A 12,991-nucleotide genomic window follows, 5' to 3' on the forward strand; every position below is an offset into this window, starting at 1 on the left:
CCTACAATACTGGAGTAATTTCAACCAACCAAACTCGGTACACATGTGACTTGCTATCTGGAGAAAAATACTGAGGAGTGGGTATGGGGGAGAGGTGAAGTGTAAAAATAATAATAATAAATAATCTAAACAACCAATATTAATGTCGAATCCATAGTTTTCGGGGTCGCTGACATGAGCTGCGACACTCTGGATGCCATTTAAGTCATAGTTTAGACTCAGTTGGAAAGTAAGTTAAGAAGGGGTGAAAAAAAATGTCCAAGATAATGGAGATTATGGATGGATGTATGTGTGTGTACCTCTTAACCAAATTTGTTACACATCTGACTCACTATCTTAAAAAAAAAAGAAAAAAAAAAACTGGGGGGGGTAAGACACCCCAAGCATCCCTTGGGGCAGGGGTGAGGAAAGAGTGACATGTAAAAATAATTGAAGATCACAAAGATTGGCATCAAATAGATGGTTTTTGGGCTGCGGAAACAAACGGTTTTTCTTGCAGGGTTTCACATGCTTTACAGGTCGCGCCATTTCAATACTGTACTGTGTAAGCAAACCGAAACTCTACTGCGTAAATTGTTGGTTTTCACCAGCTAGTAAAACAGCCAACTGAATGAAACATTCAACAGAAAGCTCTTAACAAAGCGCAAGTTGGCGGAGGCCTTCATTGTTAGCCTTGTACAGAATGTTCCGTAAGTATGAACGCGCAAGATATCTGACGAAATTAAAATATGCTAGACTTGCAAGTTTGATTCCTGCCATCCATTCTCGAAATCTTGAAAAAAGCTTGATCGAGGATTTAGCGTTGATGGGACTGAAATTTCTGGACGGTTGATGCGGGAAATCATTTCTTCGAGGAACAGATAACGCGGGATTTTTAATACAGGTTTTAAATGGAATGCTCGCGGGACCACGTAATTTGACCGAATATTACGGGAAAAACATAGTTTCAGGGAACGAATAATCGAGGTTTCACTGTATTTCATTGCTGTTGTTCATATGGTAACATTTCCGAGCGGCAAGTACAGTACCGGCACGGTATGCAACCCGCCTGTCCGCTGCTTTCTTGTCACGTGACTGTCCCTAGGGCAAGTACGGGATGAGGTCTGCCGTAGGGGAGGGGCAGGCATGTAAATATTATAAAAAAATGACCAATATTAGTGTTGAATCCCCAGTAGCTTCACAATAACATGTAGATACACAATAACACGTAGCTAACACTGTTTTCGCTCCTCCTGTAATAAAATTACCGTACTATTCTACATAATTCTACTGCACTACATTGAAATAAAATTCCTGCTCTACACAGCAATACAGGTACAGAATAAAGTAATTCTACGATTAATAACTATCAACTTGAAGATCCTAATTAGTCTGACCAATGTAACCTCATTGAAATTGATATATATTGACGAATGACTTCCAGAAAATTCATTTCTGTGAACTGAGGTACAATCAAATTATTGAAATCTCGCGTGGCTTTAGGTTATTGAATGAAGATTTACATTCTTGGATACTTTGATTTCACTCGATGACACAATATCAATTTCATATTTCTAAATATTCTACATGTTCTGCTCATTATTGCACAAAAATATATATAGAAATTCAACACCTGAAAGAGAATAATTATTAGTAAATAATGAAGCAAGGACTTATCTTTTGATGAACCGGGCACCACCGGGGTCGGGTGATGTGTTATAATCCATCCTGGGAGTTGTCGTTACGCCTCACATGTCTACTCGATCTTGAAGTTACACTCACAAATTAAGAATACTTTTGCGTGCATCACGCACTGAAAATTAATATCACACATTGTTATATAAGCCAAGCACCTGCAAGTTAGGTATTAATTGAAGTAAAACACACGCGGTCAGGAAGTTGTTCAAATGCAGTATTCAAAGAATCACAGTTAATAATTCTTTCTTTAATATTAGAATTCTGGTAATCCGACCGTATGACAGTTCACGACCCGTTCTGTCGTATACGTGGCGACAATATGCGTATAGAACACAGCGGTTATGATTGTAAGTATATCAGTGCTCGGCGTTCCCGTGCGGTCTCCATCACATCCAAAGCAAGAGTGAGTAGTAGCAACAATTGGCAGTATAAACTTGCCGCGTTCGTACAACTACAGTCATGTCACATCTTGAATTCTGAGTTTCCATAAGCAGTTCTTAACTATCAATGAGGTAATATTATAATAAATTATGATGTGAATTATGAGTTGTTATTCCATCTTCACCAATTTATCAATTATTTCACTTTAATAAATTGTCATATTGAGATATTGTCATTACGTCACATTCAGATTATTGAAAATGAAAATCCGCAGCCTGTTTCCAGTCATTTTACCAGGTCAGGAATGGAATGAATGAAGCCCCCTTCTAAAGGCGAGGATGGGAATTGTGCAGGCTGCCAAAGCCTGTCGCACTCCTCTGGAGCAGTGATTGATGAATGGTTAATGAAATGAAATGATATTGGAGAGTGTTGTGGAATGAAAGATGACAGGGGAAACCGGAGTACCTGGAGAAAAACCTGTCCCACCTCTGCTTTGTCCAGCACAAATCTCACATGGAATGACTGGGATTTGAACCACGGAACCCAGCGGTGAGAGGCCGGCGTGCTGCCACCTGAGCCACGGAGGCTCCATTCAGATTATTATTGCTATAAATTATGTTCTCCATGAATCAGAGATTGTTTATTCCAAATCCATGTGAGGAAAATTTCACAATACATAGAGAAAAATATAGGCCTTTCAAATAATAAAAACTAGTTTCGTGAGTAACACATTGTCCTAAATGCAAGGATTTCTCTGATGTTCCATTGAATTTGTCTTCTTCTGTTCTATCATATCCTCATCGGATGTATGTTGTCATCAGGGTGATCTGATTCTTGTTCTCAGCAACTTGGAAAATGGTAGGGGTACTGAGTCCATACCATACTCATAGATTCCATAGCCAAGTTATTCTCCCTCTTCCCGTACTTCTCCTTCCTTCAGTTTTACCTTACGGAGCTCGATAGCTGTATTTGCGTAAGTGCAGGCAGTATCTAGTATTCGGGAGATAGTGGTTTCTAATCCCATTGTCGGCAGTTCTGAAGATGGTTTTCAGTGGTTTTCCATTTTTACACAAAGCAAATGCTGGGGCTTTACCTTAATTAAGGCCACGGCTGCTTCCTTCCCACTCCCAACCCTTTTCTCTCTCATTGTCACCGTAAGACCTATCTGTGTTGGTGCAATGTAAAGTCAATTGAAAAAAAAAAAATCAGCTTCTTAGTGCATTTTGCTCTTAACTCACACACGTGTGGCTCCCATGATTATTGGCTATCGAAAAGGTGGTACGAAACTTCAAATTCCATGGTGTTGTCATAATAAAACCTCACAATCATCAAATCCTAGAGTCACTGGAAAATCAAATGAGTCCCTCAGAAGTAATTTTTTAACTCTTACAGTACCAAGATGCCGATACATCGGCTCTTACATTCTGTACGAAAAATGCCAGGATGCTGATTCGATCGGCACCCTCTTATAAGTGGTGTAGTTATGCAGTAAGGCGCTAGATTGCGCCACAAATCAAGTAGAAAGAAGGTAGAATGTTTGTAATTCCTTCTTATATCATTAGATGGCACTGACATAGGTTCATTTGTCAATTGTGAGTGTATGATCTGTGAGCGTTTGATGTCTCTGATCCAATATGGCAGCCTCCTTGTTTGTTTATGTCTGCGTGTTGTGATATTTTTCAATAATTTTACGTTCTAATTGACACATTTGAGTTATTTATCGTAATATATTAAGTTTATTATTATTTCTTCTGTAGCTATAGTTAAATAGTACATTTATCACAACAAGGCATGTCGTCACGTAGCCCTATTTTGGGAGAAGAAATTGAGGAACTTTTGGGTTGTTTTGATGATGTAAGCAGCTGTCATTTTAGTAAGGGTGATGATAATGATGTTTCTGGGTCTTCAGATAGCGCACCAGAGAATGATGGAGCCGTGCCATTGGCTCATGGGCTTACAACATTTTGTGCAATGTCAAAGAGTTATAGTGACAGTGCTGATGAAAATGACAGTGACAGTGAATTAGATGATTGTTGGACTGAATGCATATTCCCTAAAAATAATGTTGTCCATCCCCACCATTTTTATGAAATCCCAGGGCCAAAACATGTAGGCCTACCTCAACCTGATGCTCCACCCATAGAATATTTCAATCTATTCTTTACATTTTCATTCCTGACACTATTAGTTGATTTTGTATGTTGTTTTGATCTTCTGAACTGTTCTATAGTAACAAATACTGCTACTGGACACAGTTCTCTCAAATAATTACTATTACTCTCCCAAAATGCATAAAATATTCAATCATTTGACATGCCCCCTCACACAAGTGATATCAAAATGGTGTCTGGCTAGTGACACCATGGGAACGCGTATCACAACAAGGAAGCAACAAAATCAAAATGCTACCAAAACACAGAAAATAAATTAAAATAAATGTGGAAGAGTGAATATTGAACACACGGGACCCATTTCCCAAGGAACGAAAAAGGGTGGGATTAAAAAGGGAACCAGAACAAGCATCTACAAGAAAAATTTATACACCCTTTTCAAAAAACAACTATACTATAACTAATTCAAAAATTAATACAAACTACATCTTTAGCAGCAAATAAATGGGAGAAATAAATCAATTTTATTTAGTTAGAAGAAATATTTGAAGTTTCAAGTAAATAAAAATAAATATATGTCATATCTACAATTCTGCTTTTTTTTTTTTTTTTTTTTTTTTTAAGGAAGAGAAATTTGGTTAAATATAGTTATTTTTTAAATTAGAATAAATAATTTATAAATCCTAAGGTGAGGTTTTTAACAAATAAATATACTATCTCTTAATTTAAATAAATAAATAATTTAGGTAAATAGTACAAAATTTAAGAAAATTTTTTTTTTAAATTTTATTTTATGAAAAACTAACCCTAGCGACCTAATTAAGAAAGGAGCTCCTTGGTTAAACCTAAAATGTATCATATAACATGCTATCTACACTTAAGTAAATTGTCTAAGGAGCTTTCTTAATGGAGGGTTCACCACACCGAACGCATACCAGAAAAAGAAAAATGTAAAACACGTTGCATGAAATGAATCACCAAGACATATCTGACCAAAAATATCAGTCACCTAGCATACCCCAGAAATAGAACCATATTGCATAGTAAAATTAAACCCCACCAATATTAAAACACAAACATAAAGAAACGAGAAATCATCATTCATATGCCATGCACTTCAAGAGAGAACTGGTCAGGTAATACAAAATGTTAGTAATCACATACTCAAATACACACTCGTAAGAGCAACAAGAATAGAAATCCGTACACAACGGCATCAGAGGCTGACTTCACACGCGATAAGATAATAATAACAATGCAACAGTTACGTAACGACAGGCAAAGATAAGAACAGATAATCAACAATGGCAGACCCAACACGGTTCGAGGTGAGATAAGGAGACTGAATAATGCAAGAATGACGACACGAACGTTATTAAAGCCCTCCATTAACAATGTCCTTACACTCTACAGAAGCATTACACGTAAAATGAATAATACCGAACTTTACTGTCACCAAATAGCCCAAAAAATATAACTATCTACCTTAAATTACTTTTAGTAATAATAATTATTATTATTTTGGAAAATGAGTGTCAACAGAGATTGTTCGGTGCACAATTCAAAATGTACAGTTACAGGGGAGAAACTAACCCATATTAAAATAATGAAAATAAATAGAACAAGATATCACAATAAAATTTAACGTCAAACACAGGCAGAATTTACAAGCACGGGCAACAATAAATCAAATGAAAACACCAGCATGAAGGAAATGTCACGATAAGCACACACACAAATTTAGCAGAAAATCAATAATATGAAAAATAAAATGGGAAATGATCAAAACACACCAGGCTACAAAATACAAGTCCACATGACGAAAATGAACAAACATAAATTACGCCTCGCAAAAATATGAACACCAAACAACGAGGCACATACAAAATTTAGAAAAAACTTATCAGCAAATAAATAAAGGCAATACTTACATAAATGAAGAAAACTACATTACCAAGTAATCCATAATGAATTAAGCAACCGAACAATCACTATCACTCACAAGGCAAACGCTACATTTTAAAGCTAACACCTCACCATTTTTACACTAAACACTAATGCTACATCTATTATTATTTACAATTCACAATCCCTGAAAGGGATACAGAATGCCTTTCACCCAATGCGTGAACTAGGCATGTTTAATACGCAAGCTGGCATCAGAGAGCCGGTTCTCAGCGAGTTCAAATACCAGACAGCCGTTCCTAAAGTACCAAACACGCACAGCAGTCTAGCGAGTCACGCGCTATCTGTCTACCAGCGTTCAAATTCACTACAAGTTCCACTGCACGCGCATAGATGGCGTTAACATACACTTTTCAGTCAGTTGAATACACTATGTTACCAACATAGAAGTATAAAATGTGCCGTGCATATGGTCCAACAACACATACGAAAAGTCCAAATATATTATGCAGATATACGAAGATGTACACCATCAGATTTCAAGTTTATTTATTAATTATAATGCCTCACATTGACAGGTTACACTGTTGGTGTCTTTCTCTCCACATGTTCAATGTTTTTGAAAATTAGTTTATAAATTGGAAAGTAGACGTACATTAACAATATAAATTGGTATATATGATCCCAGACAAGAGTTAAGATTAAATATCTTCATTTAGTCACCTTGTATTTAGTGTAAAATGTGCTAATTAATTTCAAATTATGATTATTCCTTTTAAAAAGTTAAAAAAAAAAATCATTGCACAGTATTCCACAAAATTTTGTATTTTGAAATGCAAGTCACATGTTTATATTCCTTGGAGTATATCAAGCTCACATACCAAATTTCACCTCGATATCTTTTAAACTGAGACGTAAATAATTTTTTTATACAGTGATGCAAAATCCCTTGAAACATGATTGACATTCTATGCATATGATGCCCTGTTATGGTTTAGCATCCAAAGAGTTAAACTCGAAAGTGTTTAGAGGAACTTCCAAGACAATTCAGAATGAACTTATAGACAATACCCTTCAGGTGAGCAATGATGAAATACATGCTGAAATAAAACAATCTTGATTTTTATCTGTAATGTCTGATGATGATGATGATGATGATGATGATGATTATTATTATTATTATTATTATTATTATTATTATTATTATTAGTTTTACGTCGCACCGACACAGATATGTCTTATGGCGACGATGGGATAGGAAAGGCCTAGGAATTAGAAGGAAGCGGCCGTGGCCTTAATTAAGGTACAGCCCCGGCATTTGCCTGATGTGAAAATGGGAAACCACGGGAAACCATATTCATGGCTGCCGACAGTGGAGCTCGAACCCACTATCTCCCGATTACTGGATACTTGTGGCACTTAAGCGACTGCAGCTATCGAGCTCGGTGATGTCAGATGACACAGCTGATGTATCATGTCTCACATAGCAGGTTATTTGTTTTCATCATGACTTGGGAGATGTTGTGCATTAAAGATTATGAGAATTGTTTATCTCAAAAGCCCACAATGCTGAAGCGTTAGCAGAATGAATTTTTTAATAACTTCTGAATGGTGGCAATGTCTAACTTAATGCCCGAAACCTACAATGGGGACACTGTAATGAGTAGAGAAAAGAGAGGTGTGTAGTCAATTATTAAACAATCATAAATATGCACATTTTATTCATTGTTATGCACGTCAGCTGAATCTACCATAAATGCAGAAAGGCAACATAATAGAATTCAAGCACTTTTTCTTTCCTCAGCAATCTTGCCACTATACCTGCATCTTCCTCATGATCACTTGTTACTGGATAGATTTTGAGATGAATACAAGAAGGATCAAACACAAGATGGTGTTTTCATAGCTGATGACTTAATATACTGTTTTTGAAAGATAAGGAACGTCTAATAGATGTCGGCATGTAAAAGATCTCTGGTGACACATTTGGTGTTTACCCGACAAAATTAATTAAATCTCAGCCATAGACGCCCAAGAGAGTTTCGGTTTACTCGGTCTGCCATCTAGTGGGGGCCTGGAGTAAAACGGAACGTCGAAATTGACAAGCAGACAGCCAGATGGCGTCAAATTGAAATGTCTGCACACGGTAGCTGAGGCCATACAATTATTATTATTATTATTATTATTATTATTATTATTATTATTATTATTATTATTAGCATGAGATGTGGGTTTTTTTATACACTGAAAAGAGTGAAGACTTTTCTAAGAAGTACCGTGATAAATGGCCATCTTGCAGCTTTGGCAATGCTAAGCAAAAAAAGAAAAAGCCATGATAAGATGGTCAGTACATTTTCCGATTACAAAGAATGGAGGCTGGACTTGATGTTCAAATAAAACTGTGAATGAAGCAATGAAATACTGTTTCAGATTTTATCAAGAACAAAACTCATTATTGCATATTTCATTAACATTTTTCACTTCAATCATGATGAATGAATGATAGTGGGACAATGCATCAATGCTATACCATGAAGGCTACTTGGTCAGCTATTTTAATTGAGATTATGCTGATATGCAAATACCAAAATATAACACCCAATTGTTCATACTTATGAGTAATACTGGCAGAGAGTTGCAATTAATATTCTCAGTCCCCATGTAGAAATATCTTTTGACTTTCAAAGGAGAAAATACAAGATAAAATAAAACACAACGGAAAATGAATGCAATATTGTGACTTAATTTTAAAAAAAATTTTAAACAGAGTTTGTCCCTTTGAGCATGTACAATATGCACCAGTTTTCAAATAACACCGACAGTTTTCTCAGATGAATTAAATTACTCACCAAAACTAGTTTGAGACCACGTTTGATAGTTTTCGACTTAGTAGATTTCAGAGCTTGAAGATCTCTATGGATTTCTCGCACTATAAAGAAGAATTGGCACTTAAAATAGTGGCAGACCCGTTTAGGAATAATGTCCACAGTGTGTTCAATTCAACAGCCAGCTCCTGACAGCACAACTGAAATTGCCTCAGTCGAATCAAGTCTGTCATAAATGTCGCCCCACAGTGACCTAGACAAGCTCAGGTTTTCATGAATTTTTCTTTCACCCTGGAAAATAATGTCGCACACTTTTGGAGGGACGTTTTAGAAACCTTTTGTTATTGCGAGATCCATAATCTTTTATTTTGGTGGGAAGTGATAAATGACTTTAGTGATGGGGAGAATGTACGCAGGATACTGTACACACTTGATTAATTTTGAGGACTGCCAAACAACGTACACGACCACATGATAAAATGAACACTTTTCATTTGAAGGACCAGGAACGGGGTTCAACTCCAGCTCGGCAATTTTCCAATCTTCAATATTTAAACAGTCTTGATCGAGCGAGTTGGCCGCGCGATTAGGATCACATAGTTCTGAGCTTGCATTCGGGAGATGGCAGGTTCAAATCCCACCGTTGGCAGCCCTGAAGGTGATTTTCTTTGGTTTCCCATTTTCTCACCAGGCAAATACTAGGGCTGTACTGTAATTAAGGCCTCAATGCTACCTTCCCTTTCCCATCCTCATGTTACCATAAATCTTAAATGTGTCAGTGCAACATTAAACTACTATCATAAATAGATAAATAAATAAATAAATAAATAAATAAATAAATAAATAAATAAACACACAGTCTTGAATAATTTTTCTTTTCTTTCTTTTATGGGAGATTCCAAAGGCTTTTTTATAGTCCTGTTCCATGCTTTCATATTTTGGGCCAACATTCGTGTCTAGTTGACAAGGGACGTCAGTACTAATTTCCTCCAGGGGATAGTGCCTGCTTTGCAGGAACCTAAATACAATGTAGTAAAAATGCAAATGAAGAAAATCTATCATGGATGGATAGTCACCCAAAGTGTCACTCCAAGGGATCCTGAGTGAGTTTTCCTGTCAACAGATACACATAACCACTTTCCCAGAGCCACTCGCTTGTCTCTCTAATGCACTTTGAAATGTTACTATTAAGCATTCCATAATCCTAGATGTGGCAAACATGTTATCTGTAGATTTTAGAGTTTGAAGAAAAGTGAAGACAGTGGGAAGATGAGTTTTTATAGAGAGCCCTTGAAGGCATGTATGCATTGAGTGCATCAGACATTGTACAAGTCACTTGTAAATGCCTCAGTGTCCTTACTGCCTACAAATCCTGTCAGCCCCATTTCTCAGTAAAATTTTATTACCAAACTTGATAGCTGCAGTCGCTTAAGTGTGGCCAGTATCCATTATACGGGAGATAGTGGGTTCGAACCCCACTGTCAGTAGCCCTGAATATGGTTTTCCTGGTTTCCCCATTTTCACACCAGGCAAATGCTGGGATTGTACCTTAATTGAGGCTACGGACGCTTCCTTTCCACTCCTAGCCCTCCCTGTCCCATCGTTGCCATAAAACCTGTCTGTGTCGGTGCAACGTAAAGCGACTTGTAAAAGAAAAGAAAAAAAATGAGTACTTTGGCAACACTATTGCCAAACAGTTGGAATGCAAGCCTACATAATATTGGCCTGGATGGTAGAGACATCCAAATTATCACCTACCTGTATTAGAATTAGACCATATCAGTTAAGGCTAATAACACCAACACATGTTCTTGTTGAAATAAAGCAAGGAGTGAAGCAAGGCTGTGTCCTATCTCTACTCCTCATCAGTATCTACTCTGAAAGGGTATTTTCTGAAGCAGTGGAAGGAAAACCTGAGGGCATCATTGTTAATAGAACAACAAGAAATAATCTGCAGTATGCAGATGAAACTGTTCTATGTTTAAATATTAAAAAAGACCAAAGTAATGGTCATAAGCAAACATGTTGTTCAACCTGTTAACTTGACAGTAGATGGTACATCATTGGAGCAAGTCCACTGTTTTAAGTATCTCAGCTATGTGCTTGGTCACAGCTGGAACTATGCTGTTGAAATTAGGTCTCTGATTAAATAGGCAAGGGCTGAATTCAAGGGAATGAGTGAACTGCTCTGTAACAGAGACTTTAATATTAATCTCGGTCTCCATTTATTTTGGTGTTATGTGTTCTCTGTCCTACTTTATGGTGCTGAGACTTTAACCCTTACAAAAACCACCATCAAAAATCTTTCATCCTTTGAGGTGTGGTACTACCAACGCTTGCTCAGAATATCATGGGTTGATAGATTTGTAACAGCTGAACAAAGAGCTAGAGATCATGCACATCATCAAAAGAAGAAACTTGAGTATTTTGGCTATATCATTCGAAATGATGAGTACAGACGCCTTCAGCTTAATTTTTTTTACAAGTTGCGTGTGTTGATGTGACGTAAAGCAAATTTAAAAAAAAAGTTAATTTATTGTTTTGCATAATACAGCCCAAAATAGTCCTTTTCACAATGCATTTCCCTCCCCACCACCACAATCAATAGCAGCCAGGTAGCAAGTGCCAGCTCGCCACCTATAGCTCGACAGAACTGTCTACTGGTGTTGTGCTGTATACAGCTTAATAAAAATATATATATATATACTGTAGATGTTTTGCTGAAGGTATAATTGATATTAATTTTACTTCACACTGACACATTACTGAAGATAAAATGATGTATTTCTTGCATAATTATATCTTTAAGAAATGGACATAATTAACTAAAAGTAGTACTCAAATACAGCACTTAATATTCCACCAGGCAAGTTGGCCGTGCTGTTAGGGGCGCGGAGGTGTGAGCTTGCATCCAGGAGGTTGTGGGTTCGAATCGCACTGTCGGCAGCCCTGAAGATGGTTTTCTGTTGTTTCCCATTTTCACACCTGACAAATGCTGGGGCTGTACCTTAATTAAGGCCACGGCTGCTTCCTTCTCCCTCCTAACCCTTTCCTATCCCATCGTTGCCATAAGACGTATCAGTGTTGGTGTAACGTAAAAGCCTCTAGCAAAAATAAAAAATAAAATAAAAAATCTAATTTTCTGAGAAAGCTTTGATACGGCTGTGTAGCCGCCCTGCAGTTCTTTGGGGGCAGTCTGCCACTGTATGGTTACCTGCATCTAATGCTGGTAGTGAAAAACTGTTTTCACTGTAAGGAAGTAGGGTGAGAAATTTAAGGGTATGTCGTAACCGAGAAGTCTTGAACTCATAGTATCTTTGTTGATGAAACAGTGACGGCAATGGTATTCTTAACTTACACGAGCTTGTCTTTTAATGACATATCAATATTATAAAATTTGTAATTTCTTTGTGTAATGTGCTGATATGCTGATTTTGTTCCATTAGCAATTCAGTAAATCATACAATATTTTTATAAGAATAGAATATTATTTTTTGCTCTACACACTGCTTTCTTATCAGCTTTTTTTTTACTATCGTATGGAATGGTTTCCAATCATGACATTTTACTAAAAATATATGTTCAACAAAAATATAAGATTAGGACCTTAGAGTTTACTACTTTATCAGTAAACTAAAAAAGTTAGTCAACTCGCTGCATATTCTTTCTAGTTTTGGTGTAAACTGATATAAAGATGATTGTTGATTTGTTTATATATGCTCAGCTAGGGTACAGGAGTGATTGCGATCCTTCTCAAGCCCGTGACTGTTCAAAATGCAGCGGACACATACAGATGTGCCACAATATTCCACACTGCAAAATAATGTGTCACAAGCTAAGAGAATGCAGGAACTACTCGGTACAGTCTCGTATCTTGTTATCCTTCTGAAACTTTGTCATTTTACAATCTTCTCTTATTCCTTCTACATAAAAAGGCTTCGTAAACTTTGGTTGGCAGTTAATTGATCATTTTGCATCATAAATATCCCTACTGATTAGATGAAAAAAAAAAAAAAAATGTGTAGTATACCTTACTTCATATTTTGTTATTAGTGAGAGAATGATGAGGCTACTCTCCACATTATCTATTTC

At 36.7% G+C, this 12,991-nt stretch overlaps 1 protein-coding gene across 7 annotated transcripts in view; it reads left to right on the forward strand.

Moving 5' to 3' along the window:
* The window catches only part of scrib (scribble), an 884,084-nt gene that overhangs the window by 658,416 nt on the left and 212,677 nt on the right, over window positions 1-12,991 (forward strand). The window lies entirely within an intron of this gene.

This window comes from Anabrus simplex, chromosome 1 (assembly GCF_040414725.1).
Source record: "Anabrus simplex isolate iqAnaSimp1 chromosome 1, ASM4041472v1, whole genome shotgun sequence".
Taxonomy (NCBI): domain Eukaryota; kingdom Metazoa; phylum Arthropoda; class Insecta; order Orthoptera; family Tettigoniidae; genus Anabrus; species Anabrus simplex.